Below are 22,234 nucleotides of genomic sequence, written 5' to 3' on the forward strand. Positions count from 1 at the left end.
ACATTTGTGTTAAAGCATAGAAGTGGAAAATCTAACAGGGTTGCAGATGCACTAAGTAGGAGACAATTATTGCTTACAGTAATGCAGGTTGAAGTAGTTGGGTTTGATGAACTCAAGAAATTGTACCTCGAGGATCCTGATTTTGCTGAAGCATGGAAAGCTTGTAAAGAACCTGTTGCTGTAGATAGAACCCAGTGGTTAGACTATTTGATTCAGGATGGCATGTTGTTCAAGGGTAGTCAATTGTGCATTCCAAGGAGTTCCATGAGGGAAAATCTGATTAAGGAAAAATACAGTGGAGGGATGGCAAGACATTTTGGTCGAGATAAGACCATTGCCATTCTTAGAGAACATTATTTTTGGCCTCAAATTTCACAGGATGTGAAGAAGTTTGTACAGAGATGCCAGGTTTGTCAAGTTTCCAAGTGGTTTAGTCACAATACTGGCCTATATCAGCCATTGCCTATTCCATCAAGGCCATGGGAGGACATAAGTATGGATTTTGTTCTTGGATTGCCAAGGACACAAAGGGGTAATGAATCCATATTCATGGTGGTTGATAAGTTCTCTAAAATGGCACATTTCATTCCATGCCACAAAAATCATGATGCTGTCCATATTGCAGACTTGTTTTTCAAAGAGGTGGTAAGACTACATGGTCTTCCAAGGAGTATAGTTTCTGATAGAGATACTAAATTTGTGGGGTATTTTTGGAGGACATTGTGGAAAAGGTTGAGAACAGACTTGAAATTCAGTTCCACACATCACCCACAAACTGACAGCCAAACAGAAGTGGTAAATAGAAGTCTGGGCAATTTGCTGAGATGTTTAGTTGGGGATAAGCCCAAGGGATGGGATTTGATTCTACCACAAGCAGAGTTTTCTTACAATAACTCTATAAATAGAAGTACTATAAAATCACCATTCCAAATTGTATATGGGAATAGCCCAAGGACTGCACCAGAGCTGAGGAAGATAGAACAAGGGGAGAGGACAAGTGCTGAAGCTAAGGAATTTGTTGAACATATCAAGCGTCTACATGAGGAGGTTCAGGCACACATTACCAAGATGAATCAAGAGTATAAAGCTAGGGCTGATCAAAGGAGAAGACATAAGGAATTCCAAGTAGGAGATTTAGTCATGGTGCACTTACAAAAAGAAAGATTTATAGTCGGTACTTACAACAAGCTAAAAATGAAGAAATTTGGCCCCTGCAAAATTTTGAAAAAACATGACTCAGGAAATGCATATGAGGTGGAGCTGCTAGATGGTATTCACATTTCTCCCATTTTCAACATTGCAGATTTAACATAGTATCATGATGATGGTGCAGATGAGGAGCTAGTGTTAGAGCCATGTCTGATTCCAGCTTCTAAGAAGGAGGAGATAGAAGACATTCTAGATCATTGTGTGGGTAGGAGTACCAAAAATAGGCAGTATGAAGAGTATTTGGTGAAGTGGAAAGGACGGCCGATCGAGGACTCAACTTGGATTTCAGCAACTGAGGTTTCCCATTTGGGATTTCCTCTACCATTCATAAAGTGACAGGTTCACTTTTCAATCTACCCTGGGTGTCTGATGCAGGAGCATCCAGAGGTATAAGGGCAATCCTGTGTCACCCAAAAAATGTACTTAGACTTAGTTTCTATTTCATGTGTTTTCATTTTTGGACACCCATTTGGGTCAAATAAAGGTTCCAACTCTCACAGTTCTACTATCAGTGTGCTAGTGAATCTAAAAAAAATAGGAGTATGTAATTGGGCCATCATTTTGGTAAACTAGAAGGTGTGAATTGGCCAGATGAATGTAATTGTGATTTAGAGCATTCCAAAAAAAGAATCAGGTCAAAAGGCCCCACGGTTTGAAAGTTATTGCAATTTTTTGAGTTTTGGAGACCTCCTTAGAATGCTTCAAAGTTAAGTTAGGGGCATTAAATGACCTCAAAAAGGGCCAAAAAATGGGGGACGAGTGAAGCTGTCCATAGGGCTATAGAGCTCTTCGAGAGATTTTCAAAAATGTAAATGGTTCGTCAATCAGAGCTACGGTTCAAAAGTTATGCCTCCTGGAAGTTCGGTTACCGTATTTGGATTCTTCTAGATTTGCGCCGAATTCTAACGCAGCTTTTGGAACCTTCTATTTGGTCAATGGATGCCTACTAGCACTTTCTAGAATGTACTCCTAGTCCTTAACCCTCCGGGGTCTATTTAAGGAGATTTTTGGCATTGTAAAAGGCAGTTCAGAGTGGAGTTTGAGAGGAGGTATTGAAAGGAGAAATTATCTCCACATTTATGCTATTGTAAGCCCATAGGGCATGTTTTGAAGTTTATTTTCTATGTACTGAATGTACTAGCTTATTTTTTAGTTAATACAATTTCCCTTTTCTATTGTGTCCATTCTGTTCTTGGGTTGTGTCCCCATCAATTAAAGAATCTTGTATCAAGAAGGATATTGATGGGTATTTATGCCTAAATAATGAGATAAGTATTTTTATTATCTTTTGAAAATTATATTTATTTTCTTATTATATACAATCTCTTATATGTATTCATGTATGTACTATAAGAGCTATTTGCCTTGATATTTTCCCCTGTCTTCAGGAATGTTCTTACAGGAAAAGAAGAATGGTGCATTATGTATACTACCGAGACATTATAGAGGTTACAATATTAAGATTGAAGCTCCAAACTATTTTGGATCTTAGCCATATGTTCATTATAATAGAAGATGTGATTCTATTATCTTCTATTGGAGTTATGTAAAGATATCTCTCTATAAAAAGAAGGAGCAACTTAAAGATCTTCATCTGGTGACATCCAATGATATTGATTCAAAAGAAGTATAGCATATTGAGATGGCCTCCTTTAATTTCAACTTATGTACATTATCATTAAAGAATAGATGGCCGACATTCTTTCCAAGCCTCATGCTAAATTGAAGTTTTATGTACTCTTGGAACAAGATTGATATGTTGGAGAATGAAGCCTTAGCTGAAAAGGAACTTTAGCATTAGTGATCTATTATGTGTATCCTTGTATATTCTTTCCTTTAAAAATAAGTCTAAGGTGAAAGCCATTGTTTTCACCCTATGGACTGAGCCATAGTAGATACACCCCCTGATATGGTTCATGGTGGATTTCATATTTTGGATGCCATCATATGAGAGAATCATTGGTGACCCCATCTAAAATCTTTTATTGTCGTATGTGATACTTGATGAATTTTTGGGCACTCTTGTGCACATTATTAAAAGGTGATGATCTTTCAAATAATGAACATTTCTATCTATCATTGAAAGGTGATGACTTTACAACTATTAGTTCTCTATATTGATGAATAACATGTGACTTGGTATTTGTAAACATGTCATGATAGGTAGTATCTCATGGATGTTTTGATAATATATCATGAGATGTGATATCTATTGCATATCAGTTTGTTCTTTATGAGATAATCATGGTGGATATTATGTCACATAATATTTATGGACATGCCATGATATGTTATCTTAGACATCATGAGATGTAATGTTAGTGCACATATCATAACTAGGATATAAGAATGTGATGTGACTTGACATTCTCTATATTTCTTGATATCACAAGCTAGGTGATATCTAAATTGATTTATACTTGTTTATCTTCCCTATCTATGAGGGAATGTTAATCATCGTAGCTTAAATCAAATATTAGGGTGATTGATATGATTGTATACACACACACACATACATACATACATACATACATACATACATACATACATACATACATACATACATACATACATACATACATACATACATACATACATACATACATACATACATACATATATATATATATATATATATATATATATATATATATATATATATATCTACGCTCAACAATCATCATAAATCTTTGAAGTTAAATCAATCACCCTTATACCCAAATCAAAACTCAATGACAACTATATTGAAATCTGCATTTACAAATTCTAAACATATTTACTCTCCTCTTGGAAAGATAGAGAAATAATCTTAAAGATTGATCAAATAGAACAAGTAAAGATAGAGAAATAATCTCAAAGATTGAACAAATAGAACAAGTAATGAGTGTTCATATTGAGTTTGTCTTAGATTGAGTTGTGATCTATCATAGTACTTACAGATCAGTGAATTGGAGCATTTAATATTTGACCAAGTCTTAACAAATAAGATTAAGGTTATAACTAATATTTGTTTAAATAATCCATGGAATGAATGGATATGAGAAATTTCCATTCATGACATGTCTTTTGACCAAAAATATTTTGGAAACAATATTTATTGCCACCTAATCATTCAAGAGAAGCAATGAAAATCAATAATTGTTTTCTCATCTTGAGATTGGTGGCTTCAGAATTGTAAACAAATCATACATACAGATTTGAGCATATATTTTCTTCATTTCCTTGATAATTCAAGTTCATTCTTGATTCATTCTTATCAAAACCTACAAAAATAAATAGCAAATTAGGATTGTAAATCTGTAAATTACAAGACTTCTATTAGTCTGATAATGAACTAACATACATTTAACAAAAACAATAGGAACCTTGAAGACTACAAGATTGGTTTTAAATCTCTTTTAGTTAAACCATAGAACTTATAGTCAGATCTAGATAAATTTTTTACATAACAACTTATTTCAACAAAAAAATTGAAATCAACTTGTCTCTTTTATCAACTTTAATTTTATTTACCCCTAACCCAAATTGGTAGATTTTTGTCACATTTCCCCCAAAGATCTCTTATTCACAATTATCTCTCTAATATATATAATTGAGGGGATATGAGAAAAAAGTGGAAGAGAACCAACAAACTTATGCTTATTATGTTATAGTCCTAATCTATTTTGGCATGTAATCTGATCATATGTGATTACATATTTCAACTTTAAATGTAATGTGTGAAAACTAAGCTACACAATTTATGATGGAAAAAATTAAATGTCTTAAGATGCAACTTTATTAACATCATCCTTAGTCTAAAATATCTTCATGTATAACCTTGAGGTGGTTAATTCCTAGAGCATCCAAATCCAAATATTTAGAAAAGGGAAACTAAAATTGGAGTTTAGCAATGGATTTAGAGGGTTTCCATAGTTTGATGAGAACTAGACACTAACTATGAGATTATGAAGAAAAACCTTGAAAAGTTAGTGAATATCTCAAGAATTGGCCAAGGAAAACCAAGTTCCAATTCAAGTCTTAAGACCCAAATTACATTGTTGAAGATTTGATTGAAAAGATCATTATTAAAAAAGGGAGATTGTTGCAAAGAGGGAGATTGTTGTTGAAGAATGTTTTCAATCATTGTTTTTTCATTGATGTCAAACCTGCTATTTGTTGGAATGATAATTGCTTATAAGATCCAAGTACTATCACTTAGTTGATTGATGAACAAGATTTAATCAATAAGATGTAACAAAAGCACCTAAGGGAAAAGTTGAGTTATGGTTTTGTAATGGAGTACAAGGATTAGTTAAGACAATGGTAAAATGATGTATTGACAATACACTTGAAGATATAGAAATTGGCCACACATAAAAACTTTAGAAGAATAAGTTGTAACAAAGCTATCTGCAAAGCATGACTAAATTCATCAGTGGGTGCTGGGAAAGCTAGTTCATGCCGAAAAGATTTTTAGTATGTGTCGAGCAAATGTAAAATCTTGTGTGTGTCAAGTGAAATAGAAGGAGTCGAGCAAGTTCAAGTGCTGAGCATCAGTAAAATTTAGTTGATGCTGAGTGAATCCATAGTAGGTGTCAAGCATCAGTAAAACATAGTAGGTGCCAAGTAACACAGTATGTGCTGAGCATTAGAAATTCAATAGTTCCAAGCTGCTACATTATTTGAAAAGTCAAAGATTCACTAGATCTAAGTCAACAAGTTTGTTACCTTGAAGTTTATGAGCTAGATGGAGGATAAGGATAATGAGCTGGTGGCACAAAATTTTAGGTTAACCATATTTGGGCAAATACAGGAGGATTCTACAAGATGTTTCTAGAAGAAACAAGATTAAGGGTAGATTCACTGAATCTTACCTAATCCATTCGAACCAAAATTAAGAGTGGAAAGATTAGGGTGGGAAAAGTATTCTAGACTTCTATTTAAGGGTTATAGGTCAAGGAGCAAGAGATGTTGAGAGGTTGGTTGTGGTGTCAAGGAGAAGGCATTGTATGGGAAGAACATAGTATAGAGACTTTGCTTCAATAAGTGGCCATAAAGGAGATTGCATTGGCAAAATGACCATGGAGACTCAAGGAGACAAAGCTTGAAAGGAGAGAAAGCTATCAGAGCTACAAAGACTGAAAGCCAGGCAAAATTTGTGAGCTGAACTGAGATCTAAAATCTGTAAGTTATGTTGTGAGTTGTATTAGATCAAAATCCCTTATTGTTACTCTCTAGTAATTATATCAATTACGGTAAAATGCTATGGATGTAGGTTGGTTTAACAACCATTTTGTAAATCCTTTAATAGGGTCACATTCCAAGTGAATGTTTTAAAGTCCTTTAACCAAGCCCACTTCTAATAGGGTGGTTGAAATCTTTTAACCAAGTCACATGTAATAGTGTGTTGTAGCCTTTAATAAGGCATCACTTTAGAAGAGTGAGAATTGAGTAGCATGTTACTAGTGGTTTTTCTCAAATTGGGGTTCAATATAAATCACTGCCTCCCCCCCCCCCCTCTTAGTTATTCTAAATCATTTCTAACAATTGGTATCAAAGCCATATGATGATTTGGTTTAAAGGTTCTAGAAATAGAAAACATCAAGATGTCCAAGAGAGAAGTTCCCAAGCTCAATAGAGATAACTTTGCTACATGGAAAAGTTTAATGAAGTTGTACCTTGGATCAATAAGTGATCATACATAAACCTTAATTGAAGTGGAACATGTAGACCCATCCAGTGTTCCTACTGTAGAAGATATGAAGAAAAAATAGGAGCATAATCAGGCAATGTTGGAGATTGCCTCTGCCATCAACTATGTTGAATTTGATGACATTAGGGGATGTGACTCTACATTCAAGATGTGGAAAGCGTTGACTAATATTTATGGAGGAGATCAAAATGTCCAGAGAGAAAAAAGAGAAAGCCTCAAAGAAAAGTTTGATGACATGAGAATGGAGGAAGGTTAGAACATTGCTCAATATGCCTCTAAAATAAAGGAAGTAGTAAGTGCAATAAGAAGTTTGGGTGGTCATTTAGATGATGAAACTATCAATAGAAAATTATTAAGAACCTTGCTCCCTATCTATGTTATTAGAGTATCAACCATCCAAGAGTTAAGATGTGTGCCAAGGAATAAGCTAACTCTTGAAGGTATCGTGGGAAGACTTACTGCATTTGAGTTATCCAACTTTGACAACTACAGACCTGAGAACCTTGAATCCACTTTCAAGGCCAAGCTATTATTGAAAGACACTAAAGAGGTGAAACCAAAGAAGAAGAAGAGAAAGTTAAAATATGCATCTAGTGACAGAAACACAGATGAAGAAGATGTGGAACAATTGGAAGCATTGCTGGCCAGAAGATTTTATTGAGGCAAAGGTAAATTTAAAGGTAAGTTGCCTATCATTTGTTTTAATTGAAATGAAGTAGGACATATTGCTACACGGTGCACACAGAAAAATAACTATAGAGAAGGAAACTAACACAAGAACAGAAGAGAAGATGATAGCAGAGATTACAAAGACAAAGGAAAAAAGTGCTACATTGTTGAAGAAGAGGATTCTGATGAAAATGATGATGAGATCTATGTAGCTATGAAGGATGAGTTAGATGAAGATGAGGCAACAACACTGGTAACCTATGTAAATAAGAATGAAAAGTGGATCATAGATAGTGGGTGTTCACATCACATGACAGGAGATAAAAGTGAGTTTGCTAGCTTTACTCAGTATGATGGAAATAGTGTTAGATTTGGAAATGATGCTCCATGTCTAATCAAAGGAAAAGGTTCTATTAAGCTTACAGAGAAAATTTCACGTGATAATGCATATTATGTTGAAGGATTGAACTACAATCTATTGAGTGTGTCACAGTTAGACAATGTAGGATGCAAAGTAGAATTTGGAAATAAATTTACCAAAATCTATGACACTGATGGAAATTTGATAGGAAAAGGAGACCCAACTAGGAGTAATCTATTTTACTTAGATATGGAAGATGAAACCTATCTACTTATATTTTATGATGTGTGGCTATGGCATAAAAGGATATGTCATGTCAACTTTGATAATCTGATCAGCATCAACAAAATGAAGAAATTCAGAGGTTTATCGAAACTGAAGAAACCTGAGAATACAATGTGCAAACAATTTTAGCTTGGAAAGATGACCAAATCAAGTTTCAAAAGTAAAACCTACACTTCCAAACAAGTACTAGAGTTAGTGCACACTGATTTATGTGGCCCAATAGAAGTGCAAAGCTACAAAGGAGATAGATATATAATGTTGTTTGTTGATGACTACTCTACGATGATGACTTTCATGTTCTTAAAGCAAAAATCTGATGCATTTCAAATTTTTAAGTGGTATTTGGCTAGGGTTGAGAAAGAAATGGGAAAGAATCTAAAGTGCTTAAGATTAGATAGAGGAGGAGAGTTTGCATCAAAAGAATTTGAGACATTTTGCAATGACAAAGGAATTAAAAGACAAACATTAGCACCTAGAACTCCCCCACAGAATGCCATTGCAAAAAGAAGGAATAGATTAGTGATAGACAGTGCAAGAACATTAATGATGGAGAAGCATGTTGCTCTAAAGTACTAGAGAGAAGCTGTAAGTATAGATGTTTACACCCTAAATCAAGTACAAGTCAAGAAAGGTACAAATGCAACACGTTTTGAATTACAATATGGTCACTCACCCAATGTAAAACATTTCAAAGTGTTTGGTTGTAAATGCTATATTCTTAAAGATTCTAGAAATAGAAAGTTTGATGCAAAGAGTGAGGAAGGCATATTCCTTGGATACTCCACTAGAAGTAAAGCATATAAGTGTTTGAATACTAACACTAAAAATATTGTGGAAAGTGCAAATGTAAATTTTGATGAGCATGCAGAAGTTCAAGATGATGGATCTATCAAGAAACTAGAAGAGTATAGATCCTTTGTATACTTCTATGAAGGAATGCCTACTAAAGAAGAAGCTACCAATCAAGTTGGGAATCAAAAACAAGTTTTAGTATCAATCGAGTCACAACCAGTGAATGCCAAGTTGCATTCAAAAGCTAAGTTGCAGAATAAAGATAATGCACATTTTGATTCTAAAATTAGTACACATGAAAGAGATGCTGAAATACCAAAAAGAGTTGTGCATAATGACTTTGAAGCTGAAAGACCAAACATGAAAATAAGGAAAGAACCAAGGCTATCCAAGTATGTGAGAAGACATCACCTTGTAGAAAAAATTATTGGCGACAAGGAAGCTAGAACAATGACAAGGAATAGACTAAGGAATGAATCATATTTGCTAATCAAGATTGAACCCAAAACATTGAAAGATACACTACAAGATGATGATTTCTCTAAAGCTATGGAAGAAGAAATTTATCAGATAGAGAAGAAAAAAACTTGGACTTTAGTTCCAAGACTAGCTAATAATAATGTGATTGGTACCAAGTGGGTATTTAGGAACACGCTAGATGAGAATGGTAAGATCACAAGAAATAAGGCCAGACTAGTCTGCAAAGGTTATACAAAAGAGGAAGTATTGGGCTATGGGGAAACATTTTCCCCTGTTGCAAGGATGAAAGGAGTAAGAACACTACTTGCATATGCTACTTACAAAGGTTTTAAAGTCTACCAAATGGATGTAAAATCTACTTTTCTAAATGGTATACTAGAAGAGGAAGTCTATATAGAAAAACCAAAAGGATTTTTTGGTGACAAAAACGAGGACATGGTTTACAAACTACATAAAGAACTCTATGGTTTGAAGCAAGCACCTAGAGCATGGTATGAGAGACTTCATAATTATCTTGTGAAGATAGGATTTGAGAGAACAGATGACAACAACCTGTATATCAAGATAGAAAAAGGTAAATACATTTAATATCTAAAATATTTGTTGATGATATAATATTTGGAGGAAAAGATGCCCTATGCAAAGATTTTGCTGATCAAATGAAACATGAGTTTGAGATGTCAATGTTTGGGGACATCAAATTCTTTGTTGGATTGCAAGTACATCAACAGAAACATGGCCCAAACCCCAAGAAAAGAAAAGAAAAGAAAAGAAAAGAAAATTGGACCAAACCCCAAGATAACCCCAAGAAAAGAAAATTGGACCAGACCCCAACCCATGATCATCTCAGTGACCTCGTCGATTTTCCCCCCAGCCCTACTGCGCCCACCTCCCCCCTAGAGGTCCCCATTTTGCACCTAGAAGAGATGATAGAAATCATGGTTGAAAAGGGGGGGAGGCCATAAGGGAAAATAAGAGAAGAGCCTAGAGAAATCTCAATGTGGATAGGGCCAGTATGGGCATTGTCAGAGAACCTGCTAAAATCTAGGTGTTGGGGGATCTCGATAGTAGCACCCACTATGATGAGCTCCTTGACTCAACTCTTCTGGTTCTCTTTGACAATGTTCGTGAAATGGGTTTCAACTTTCTCAACAATGCAAAGAACAACCCGATTGACAATTTTTGCTCCATTAAGTGGCTTTTTTAGGAAATTGAGACTCTAAAGGACAAGTCCAACCAAACCAACAACAGGGGGGATGTCAAGGATCATGAGGCCAGAGGTAGTAAAGACCAGGAGGGCAGCCAAGAAAAAGACAGAAGCTAGGACCCCAGAGACAATCAGGAAAATAGAATCACCCAGCTTGAGTAGAAGGTCCAAAGGCTGGATTCCGTCCACCAGATTGTGACTAAATAGATTTTGGATACCCTCCATACCTTGAATGAAAACATTGTTAATCTGGGGGACTATCTGACCAATGACGGTCTTGTGGGGAATGTGGAGCAGAGTACAGAGCATGGAACTAGCCAGGAAGATCCTCAGAAAGAGACTAGAAACCAGGAAAGTCAGGGGGACCAAAAGCATTTTAACCTAGGATCCAGGAGGAAGAGGCCAACCAGAAGGAAAGTGACGCTGTAGAAACCCTGTAGGCAATGGAAAAGAAGGGACATTAGTTCGCCCACCAGGCTCTATTCCTGGCCTTTATTTCTCAAGCTTTGGGCCTTTTTGTTTCTGGCCTTTTGAGGCAATTTTTTTTTCTGTCTTTTCAGTTTTAAGTTGTTTTTTGCTGTAAAACTTTGGGTTTCAGGATCCCTGTAAAACCTATTTTCCTAATCAAAAATAGAAACATGGAATATTTGTGACCCAATCAAAATATATCAAGGAGATACTTAAGACATTTGGCTTAGAGGATTCAAAACTAGTCAGTACACCAATGGTAATAGGACATAAGTTATCCAAGAATGATGAATTAGATGAAGTAAATTAGACAATGTATAGATCAATGATTGGAAAGTTGCAGTATGTTGTACATAGTAGATCAAACATTGCATTATCTATTGGAATAGTGGCAATATTTTTTGCAAATCCAAGAGAAAAAAATATTATGATAGTAAAAAGAATAATGAGGTACCTAAAAGGAACATATGACTTTGGCTTATATTATAAGAGGAGTGAAAAGTTTGAGCTGAATGCCTACACTGATGCAAATTGGGGAGGTAATATAGGTGATAGAAAAAGAACCAGTGGAGGAGCACTTTTCTTAGGTAAATGATTAGTCACTTGGACTAGCAAAAAGTAAAGTTGTACCTCACAACCCACAGTTGAAGCTGAGTATGTCACTGCTACTATCAACTGCACCAATATTGTATGGATCAAGCATATGTTGAAAGGTGTGAAGGAAGAGATAAATAAACCTATAATACTCTATTGTAATAATACTAGTGCCATTAGCATATTGAAGAATCTTGTGATGCATGCTAAAACAAAGCACATTGCAATTAAGTATCACTATTTAAGAGAACTAGAGGAAGACAAACAAGTGAAGATGGAATATGTCAACTCAAAGGAAAAAATTGTTGACATCTTCACAAAAGCATTACCTAAAGATGCATTTGAGTATATTAGAGGTAAGTTAGGGGTGGTACCCCTATCAAAGGTTGTTTGAGTAATAGCAAGATTTCCCTGCATCAAATGAGTTGATTGCTGAAATGTTATAATTTGATGCAGAGGATACTTACTTTAGGTTTTTCCTGAAGTAATTAAAGTACTAAAATTCCAAATCAGTCATAAGCAAGGTGACAGAGGGAGAAATTGGAGCTCTTACAAATGCTACACTTGCATGATAAGATGCTAAAATAGTATGTCTTTGGCATTGTTGTCAAAGAGGGAGAAATAGTAGAAACTGATAAGATATGTAGAGTGAGAAATAACAAATCTACAAGATCAAAAGTGTAAGAGGGAGAAAATAGGACAAAGAAAATAGTACAAATAGAAATCAATCAGGATGACAAGATCAAAGAGAAAGTAGAACAAAAAGGAGAAGATAGTGTATTAGCAAGAGAGATATCTCTAATACTTTGAAAGAGGGAATTACTTATAGAATTCAGAGGGAGTTATCAGAAATTCAAAGTTTGATAGTATGCAAATTTTTGGATATAAAGTTTTCTTTTTGGCATTTGACTTACTGTTATTAACCTAGTTAGCATTTTGATAACTTGGTTGATTAGATTGGTTAGCCATCAATGCCAAAGAGGGCGATTGTTGATGATTTGATTGAAAAGATCATTATTAAAGAAGGGAGATTGTTGCAAAGAGGGAGATTGTTGATAAATAATGTTTTCAATTATTTTTCTGTCACTGATGTCAAACCTTCTATTTGCTAGAATGACAATTACTTATAAGATCCAAGTACTATCACTTAGTTGATTGATGGACAAGATTTAACCAACAAGATGTAACAAAAACACCTAAGGGAAAGGTTGAGTTATGGTTTTGTAATGGAGTACAAGGATTAGTTAAGACAATGGTAAAATGATGTATTGAAAATACACTTGAAGATACAGAGATTGGCCACACATAGAAACTTTAGAAGAATAAGTTGTAACAAAGCTGTCTGTAAAGCTTGACTAAATTCATCAGTGGGTGCTGAGCAAGCTAGTTCATGCCAAAAAGATTTTTAGTAAGTGCCGAGAAAATGTAAAATCTTGTGTGTGGCAAGTGAAACAGAAGGAGTCAAGCAAGTTCAAGTGTTGAACAAGTAATAGGTACCAATCATCAGTAAAATTTAGTTGATGTTAAGTGAATCCACAATAGGTGCCAAGAATTAGTAAAACACAGTAGGTGACGAGTAACACAGTATGTGCCAAGCATCATAAATTCAATAGTGTCGAGCTACTAATTATTTGAAAAGTCAAAGATTCACCAAATCTGAGCTGACAAGTTTGTTACCTGTAAGTTTTGTGAGCCAAATGGAGGATAAGGATGATGAGCTAGTGGTACATAATTTTAGGTTAATCATTTTTGGGTGAATACAGGAGGATTCTACAAGATGTTTCTAGAAGAAACAAGATTAAGGGTAGATTCATTAAATCTTACCTAATCCATTCAAACCAAAATTAAGAGTGAAAAGATTAGAGTGGGAAAAATATTCCAAATTTCTATTTAAGGAGTTACAAGTCAAGGAGCAAGATATGTTGAGAGGTTGGTTGTGGTGTCAAGGAGCAAGATATGTTGAGAGGTTGGTTGTGGTGTCAAGGAGAAGGCATTGTAAGGGAAGAATAGAGTACAGAGACTCTACTTCGATAAGTGGCCATAAAAGAGATTGCATTGGCACAACAAGCATGGAGACTCAAGGAGACAAAGCTTGAAAGGAGGGCAAGTTGTCAAAGCTGGAGAGACTAAAAGCCAGGCAAAATTTGTGAGCTGAACTGAGATAAAAAAATTTCAAGTTATGTTGTGAGTTGTATCAGATCAAAAGCCCTTATTGTTACTCTCTAGCAATTGTATTAGTTAGGGTAAAATCCTATGGACTTAGGTTGGTTTAACAACCATTTTGTAAATCCTTTAACATGGTGACATTCCAAGTGAATTTTCTAAAGTCCTTTAACCAAGCCCACTTCTAATAGGGTGGTTGAAATCCATTAACGAGGTCACATTTAACAGTGTGTTGTAGCCTTTAACAGGGCATCACTTCAAAAGAGTGAGAACTGAGTAGCATGTTACTGGTGTTTTTTCCCAAATTGGGTTTCCACGTAAATCATTGTGTTATGTGTTGTTTTTGCATGTTGATTTATCAAGTAACTTGCTAAGAAGAGTGTTTAACTTGGATACATGATTAGTATAATGGGCTCACTATACTTAGTGAAAAAGTTTTATTAGGACATTTGGACCTTGAATAATTGATTCACCCCCCACCCCCCTCCCAGTTATTCTAAAGCATTTCTAACATTGCATGTCTTATTGAAGTGAAAAAAAAGTCATGTAAATGGGTCCCAAAGACCCCATTACAAATTGTGCATATGTTTGAAATATAATCAAGTCTTTAGACCCAATTACAACTTGTAAACAATGAAAGTTAATAAACAATCGAGTCTCAAAAACTTATCTTCAATTGTGTAGTGAGTAGTACTTTTCATTAGCCCTTGAAGACCCACTTGCATAGTGTACTATGTATTTTGGGTCTCAAGACCCAAAATACACAATATGTTTACAAGGCAATACTTAAAACCTAACATACATGAAATGTTTACAATTCAAGAACTAAGAATATCAAAGGATGAAGTTTCAATGGTGAATACTAGAGAAATAAATATTAAGATCTTAAGTGGATTAATCATCTCTAGGTTAATGAGTTTAATTTATTATATTCAAATTTAAAATTTTGGTAAAAAAATTAATTTGTCATTGGGCCCTTGGTTTGTTCTTGAAGTTGTTTAGTTTTGGACGAGTCCACTAAGGTCAACTTGTTTCAAGTGCAAAGGCTTTGAGATTGTAAGGGATGAGGTCAAGATCATAACTCATGTGAATTTTGATAGAATGGATACTCGTAAGGTTGTGGCTATCACCTGAAGAGACTCTAAATATCAAACCAAAAAAAATAGTTTTACAATAAATATATTAACTTTTAAAACTTTAATATAAATGAGATGTTTTAATTAATTTATTATTAAGACATAGTATTTTATACAAATTTAGATTAATTCTCTTAGTTTTCAATCGCTTTAAAAATACTTTCTATAAATTGGATATACAAATTTAATTTAATTTACAAACCTAAATTAATTAGCTTGGAGTTAAATTAATAGCACCTTAATGGTGTTTGAATATTGATAGCAAGAACAACAACTTACAATTTAACCATAAAAAAGATGAATTCTTCCATCCATTATAGTGAATTTTGAGAAGATTGCAACTAAACAATTATAGTAATTATTCTTTATGATGCTTTTATGTCATGCTTATAAATGATGTCATTGTACTTTGATTTTATGTATTTACTGGCTAACAAAATTGCAATGGTGACATTTGCGGTAGTATCCCTATAAATCATTGGCAAAAATAAATAATCAATTAGATTTAAGACTAAAGAAAAATAAATCTTTTTTAAAGAAACAACTTTAGTCTCACATTAATAAAGATATAAAAAAATACTGTTATTTTATATTTTTTCAGAGGTTTTAATCAAAAGGAATAATCAATATTAAGTCTTGGTTAAGGCGACTAAGTACTCTATTAGGATTAATACTATCATTTTTATGGTAAACAAATACTAATCAAAGACATTTAAGCATTTAACAAATTGATTCTTCATGGGTAGTAATTACAAAGGAACTTTTTGGAGAGAAGGTGTCCTAGAAAAGTTTGTGTCCACATCCAAGAATTCACGTCAAGCATAAAGTAGAAAATAAAACTTTATATTTATTACAATTTGGTTTCATCCATAAGCAAGTGTATAGATAATTTGAGACTTGAGTAACAAGGAATATTAGTAAGACTCAAGTTTTTGGGTGGGGTTAGAGGGTTGTTCCTAAAGTTGGATATGTTAATCCTCTCTTAACACTTAATAATCTCAAGCAATCAAAATAATAAACTCAATTAAATAATTTAAATAAACCACTATAGGAAAGAAATGTATTGGAAATAGTTAAGTAACTCTAAAGTAAAAAAAAGATAATTGTATATTGAGACAAATTTAATGGATGGATATGCTTGACTCTTTGAGGCTTTAGGCCAAATTATGAAACAAAACACAATCATTTATATGTATAACTTTGAATGAAGACAACATTAGTGTACTTTCATTAGGAAAGGATACTCATTCGAGAAAGACTTAAGGCAATGGACATCACTTGAGTCTTAGGTCAGAGCATTATATAAGTTGTATTTGATCAAGGGATGTCTATCGTATTGGATTGATGCGTGCCTATCATGTTTGATGGATAGATTTTTATCCTATTGAATGGATATGTGATTACTTGAATATATCATTGGATGAACACCTAATAACTTAATAAAAGAGTAAATTTTTACAACAAAAAGAAAATTGAAGTAAAACTTGAGGATGGTCAAATTTTCTCTCTTGGGTTGCTCACACCCAACTAACTAAGTTTACTATGGATATTTCCTTTCTATACCTCCAATTCATAAAATTAAGGCATGTTCAATAATTGAATGTCATCTCACCTCTCATCCTTGAATCTACATAAACATTTCTCCTTGTTGCCTTGTAATAATCAAACTATTTTACATATTTGTATTTTTTATTGAATATAACTATTCTCTTATAATATAACTATTCTCTTATTTTAGGTCCCTCTTGTACATTCATTGAAGCTTTGCAATATCTAGTGGCTATCTCCAATGTCAAATTATATACGTTATATTAAAATATTTTATACCAACTCTTACATATATTAATAATAATACTTCTTTGTAGAGGCATTGTCACTTCCTATAGAGAGTATCAATAGATTCCACATTTGTAACAATCTATATAAATATTTTATCATTCTCATGCATAGATGTCTCATTTCATCACATTTCTCTTTGGTCCTAATCATTGATTTTAAAGCTATATTTATCGCATCAATAACTTGCTTTGCTATATTTACCATAAGTTTTTATCCATGATCATTAGATTCCATTATCTAAATCAACAAAGCTCATTTATTATTATTAGCTGATAGGCTTTTAAAGTGGGATCGCCCTTATACTTTTTGCCTGAAAAAATTCTCTCATGTCATGAAACTACTTTAAAAGACACAAAAAAACCTTTAGAAATCCGTAAAACCATTTTGAAGCGGTCGAAAAATCTATCCACGTTGAGAAAACAATATCATATATTTTTTATTTTATTTGGAAAAACTCTTCTTATGTATTTTTTAATGAGTAAAATAATTATTACTAATTATCTTATTTATTAATCAATTTGAAAATTAAAATAAACAATAACATTGGATAAAACAATAGTAGAATGGATTAAATTAAATATATAAAATATAAAAATTATGTTGTTTAGGAAAAAAGATATGTATGGTTTTTTAATAAATTATGGTAAAACAAGTTTATTTCATCTTTAATAGAATTATTCTTTTAGTAAAAAGAGAAAAAAGAAAAAAGAAAATAAAATTATTATTTAAAACCAATAATATTCTTGAGTGAATAAAATAAAAAAATAAAAATGCAATGATAACATTTAAGAAAAAAAGTTTTAATAATATCTTCAAAACTTTAAATAGAAAATTTAAAATTACTTTTTATATTAAGAATTAAATAAATGCTCTCTAAATCTTATTTATTATACAAAAAATTACTTTTGAGGTGCATAGGTGCCTCGAGAAGGATATCTCTTGGCTTATAATAATAATAATATATATATAGGAGTCATGACAGAAAATGAAAGATGTCATTATTTTTAGCATAGTTAATCATTAATTAATCATTAATAATAAACAATGATCAATTTTAATTATTAAATATCTAATTTTGAATAAAATGGGTCCATAATGATGTCAATATTATTAAACACAACTTCCTAGAATTAAGTAGATTTAGAGATTGCAAATTAATTGGCTTATTCAAATAGCCTATGCATTATTTTTTTGGGAGAAATACAGGCTATAATTGCCTTTAACTTTTGATTGGTAAATTGCATTTGTGATATCCAGTGGGAACAAAAATGAGGAAGGACATTATCTGTCTCAAATATGAGCTAAAATTTAATCATAATATTTTAGTATTAAATGGGTTGGTGCTTACACCTGCCTCATTTTAGCTTGTGCTTGGTTTCAACTATTAAAAAATAGATTCTTATATGTTTCAATTTACATAGTTTATGTTTAGTTTAAGTAAAAATGCATTTCTAAAATAGAAACTTATTTATATTTTTTGATGGATAATTACCCTTAAAATTTCTTTAATTATTTGCAATATAGACATCATTTATTTATCTCTACCTCCTATTTGTCACCCTCTCCCCCTTACTTCACTCTCTCTCACATGCCCCCGACCCCCCTCTCTCTCTCTCTCACACACACACACACAACATCATCATAGCTATCTATCTTAAACGCTAATGATACTCTTTCTTGTGATCTATTTGATCTCTCATCCCCTCATTTTGCTTGTCTACCTCATCTCCTCTCTCCCACATCTCCTTCTCTTTCTTTCTCCCACCTCTCACCATATCTCATCCCAATTTATGCCTATATCTATCTCATATCTTTCACCCTTTCCCCCTTATCTCACCCTTTTTCTGACATATTTCTCAAGCCCCCCCTCCCCCCGCTCTCTCTATTTACCATATATCTCTACCTCATGTCTCTCACCTTCTCTATATTTATTTACTCCCACATTTCTCTTATGTCTCTCATCTATCTCATATCTATGAATCTTCCCCTTCTCTCTCTACCTTATCACTCTTTCTCCCCTTTCCCTTTGTCTAGCTCATCTTTTTTCCTATCATCATCTCTGTTTCTCCTATCTCCTCCCCTCCCTATATTTTTTCCTAATTACCATCTATATCTCTAGTGCATGTATCTCACCCCCTTTCCCTTCTCTCTCTCTCTCTCTCTCTCTCTCTCTCACACACACACACACACACACACACACACACACACACACACACACACACACACACACACACACACACACACACATGTACTCTCTCCCCTCACTACTCTCAACACCTCATTTCCCTCTCTGCATCTCTCTCTCACATGTCCCTTCTGTCTCCATCACTTCCTCCTTATTTACCGTCTAACTCTAGCTCATGTCTCTCACCATATCTCACATATGTCCCTATGTAATTACCCTTCTTCCCTCTTCCATCCCCTATCACCATCTCTATGAATTTTGAGTTTTAATTATCCTCCTCCTTGAGCTCTATCTTATCTGTTGCCTCTTATTTACGTTAGCATAAGAGTTATTATCACCTACAACCATCTCTCTCTCTCTCTCTCTCTCTCTCTCTCTCTCTCTCTCTCTCTCTCTCTCTCTCTCTCTCTCTCTCTCTCTCTCTCTGTGTGTGTGTGTGTGTGTGTGTGTGTGTGTGTGTGTGCGCGCGCGCACGCGTGCACATGTGCATGTGTGTGTTCGCGCTTGTGCGTGCATGCATGTGTGTCTGTGTCTGTGTCTATGTCTCATCAATTAGGTTTAGTAATAGGGTTTGACATTTATGATTAGGATTTTATCATTTAAAAAATAGGTTTAAAATTAGGGCTTAAATTTTACTATTAGGATTAGGATTCATTATGTTTCATCATTTTCTATTACCATTTAGGACTATGGTTTGAAGTAGGATTTATGATTTATCATATAAGATGTACATTCCATATTTAGATGTGAAGGTGGTTTTAGCAATTGGGGTGTACCATTCAATATTAGGGTTTACTATTTAATAGTATAGCTTGGCTTGATATTTAAGATTTAAGGTTTAACATTTGGGATGGGTGTTTAAAATTTGGGGTTAGGGTGAAATTTAAATATTTTGCTTCTTAAATAGTTTGAGATGTTTCTAAAATATTTTGAGACAAATTGAGAATAGGTGCATCTAGAAAGATATCTCTCAACTTGTTTTAAAATTATAAATTAATTTTGAGTTCGCCAATTAGTATGTTACTTAAGTGGTGATGGTGTTCAAATTAAGGTTTAAAATTAGTTACTAAAACTCAAACTTTATAATTGATTAAGTGGTTCTAATATCTTCTAAATCAAATATGTCCATAAATATTTTTAAAAAAATGAAACTTCTATTTTTCATAAAGAGCTTTTTTAATTATCAGGTTACAAATGCACTTAAAAACTTAATATTACTTATTATTTTATTATTTCTTCTAATTTATTTTTTAACATCCATACTTTCTAATTTTAAAATGATTTCTATTATATTTTAAAAGCTTCCTATTTGATCAATTCAATGAATATTCAACCAAAATAGAATGTTTCCATAGTAACTTTGTTTAAAAAAAAATCTTGTAGCTGAAATTTACAAAACATATTTATAAAGTTTAAACCATTAATAATAAAAATGACTTAGAAAAAATGACAGTTATTTTCTGTATACAATTTTTTTGTATAAATGACTTAGAAGAATATGTAAAAACAAATTTCTCTCACAATAGAATAAACAAATGGTAAAAAGCTCTATTGTTTTTTTTTTTTTTTTTTTTTTGGATAAAACTACCAGTTGCATTAAGCATTCCTACATGAGGGAGCCCATATATGTTGAAATTGAAAGATATTATTTTTTAATGCAGTTAAAGAGAAAGGCTAAAAAAGCTTGAAAAATGTTCATCAATGATGAAACTAATTATTTTTTAGTGTTATGTCCATTAAATATATTCTGAAAGAGATCCAATGACCTTGAAGCATGAATACGATGCAAACATTAAAACATCACGAGAGAAGCTAAAATCGAAGACAAAATCATAGTTCAAATGGTGGTATACCAAACATCCCATAAAAGACAATATAAAAATCGTTGAGCTCAAGAACATGACAAAATGTGTGCATCTCCTAAATTCACATTAAAAATTTAGATTTCAAGCCCAATGCAAAATCCAAGCAACTGATCGGCATTGATCAACGATAATATAAACAAAGTCCTTGGTACAAATCAAGGGTGAAAAGAGATATATAAATATCATTTCACCACCTATTCTTGTAGGTGATCGATCAAACCATGTTGATGGTCTCTATCCATTTGTACTCTCTCAGATCTGCCTCTTCAAGTCCTGAAGTGAACTCTAAAGACTTTGAAACCATTTAACCCCGATTTGAATCCTAGGTGTACCTAGTTCACAGAGGAGGCAGATTTGAGGGTCAAATCAAGAGGAGAAAGAAATTTGTAAATGTGAGGAAGAGACCTTTGGAAAGTTGGGCTGCTGAGATCAATGACATAAACCAAGAAACTCTTTTTAATGCTCATCTTGGTGCCTTGTGCTTGCCTTTGTCTTGGCTACTTCCCCTCCTCTCTATGTAGTGCCTATCCTAGTTTGCATTTTTGCTATCATTGCCGAACTCTTTTAGGCCAATTTTATGTTTGATGATTAGTACTATTGTTTTGAGATTATCAGATATTATTTTGCATTCAGTTTATAATATGATGAGATTACTTGGTACTCTATATTTCATGTATGCATGATGACTATTCGGTGTTTTTAGTTATTGATGATGATTGGTTAGAGGGTTTATTATGATATGTGTTTTCTTATGGATTCTTACCCTATACTACATGTGTATGGTGTGCGTGTTTGTTTTCTTTATGTATGGTGTTTCTAATGTGGTTAAGGAAGGGAGTCGTAGTCACCTGCTAGTCGAGATCTACACGATGCACCACTTATTACCATTGCCTATTTAGCTTAGAATTTTGTGTCTATACATGTGTGGATTTTATGCAGGTTGCAGGTACCAGGTATCAACTCCCCTAAATTGCCAGGATGAGCATACCCTATAGCATTATTTCAATGGTAAGAGAAGGGAGATAAATTCTTAAGTCCAAATCCTAAACCTTTAAGCCATTTGTCTTAATTGAAAATTAGGACAAGTATTTGAGTCGAGTACCTCTGAATGCGTCGAATGACATTAATTCATGATTATAACCATATAGTTTGCTTTTGTATGTATTTTTCTATGATGAGTTTTTGTATTTTACTTTATGGGTCTTTGGTGGATTTTCTATTAATTAAGTCTAATTAAAAGATTAAATTAATGAAAAATAATTATGATATTTTAATACTTAATTATA

Source organism: Cupressus sempervirens, chromosome 8 (genome assembly GCF_028749045.1).
Source record: "Cupressus sempervirens isolate cs-2001-9-10 chromosome 8, ASM2874904v1, whole genome shotgun sequence".
NCBI lineage: Eukaryota > Viridiplantae > Streptophyta > Pinopsida > Cupressales > Cupressaceae > Cupressus > Cupressus sempervirens.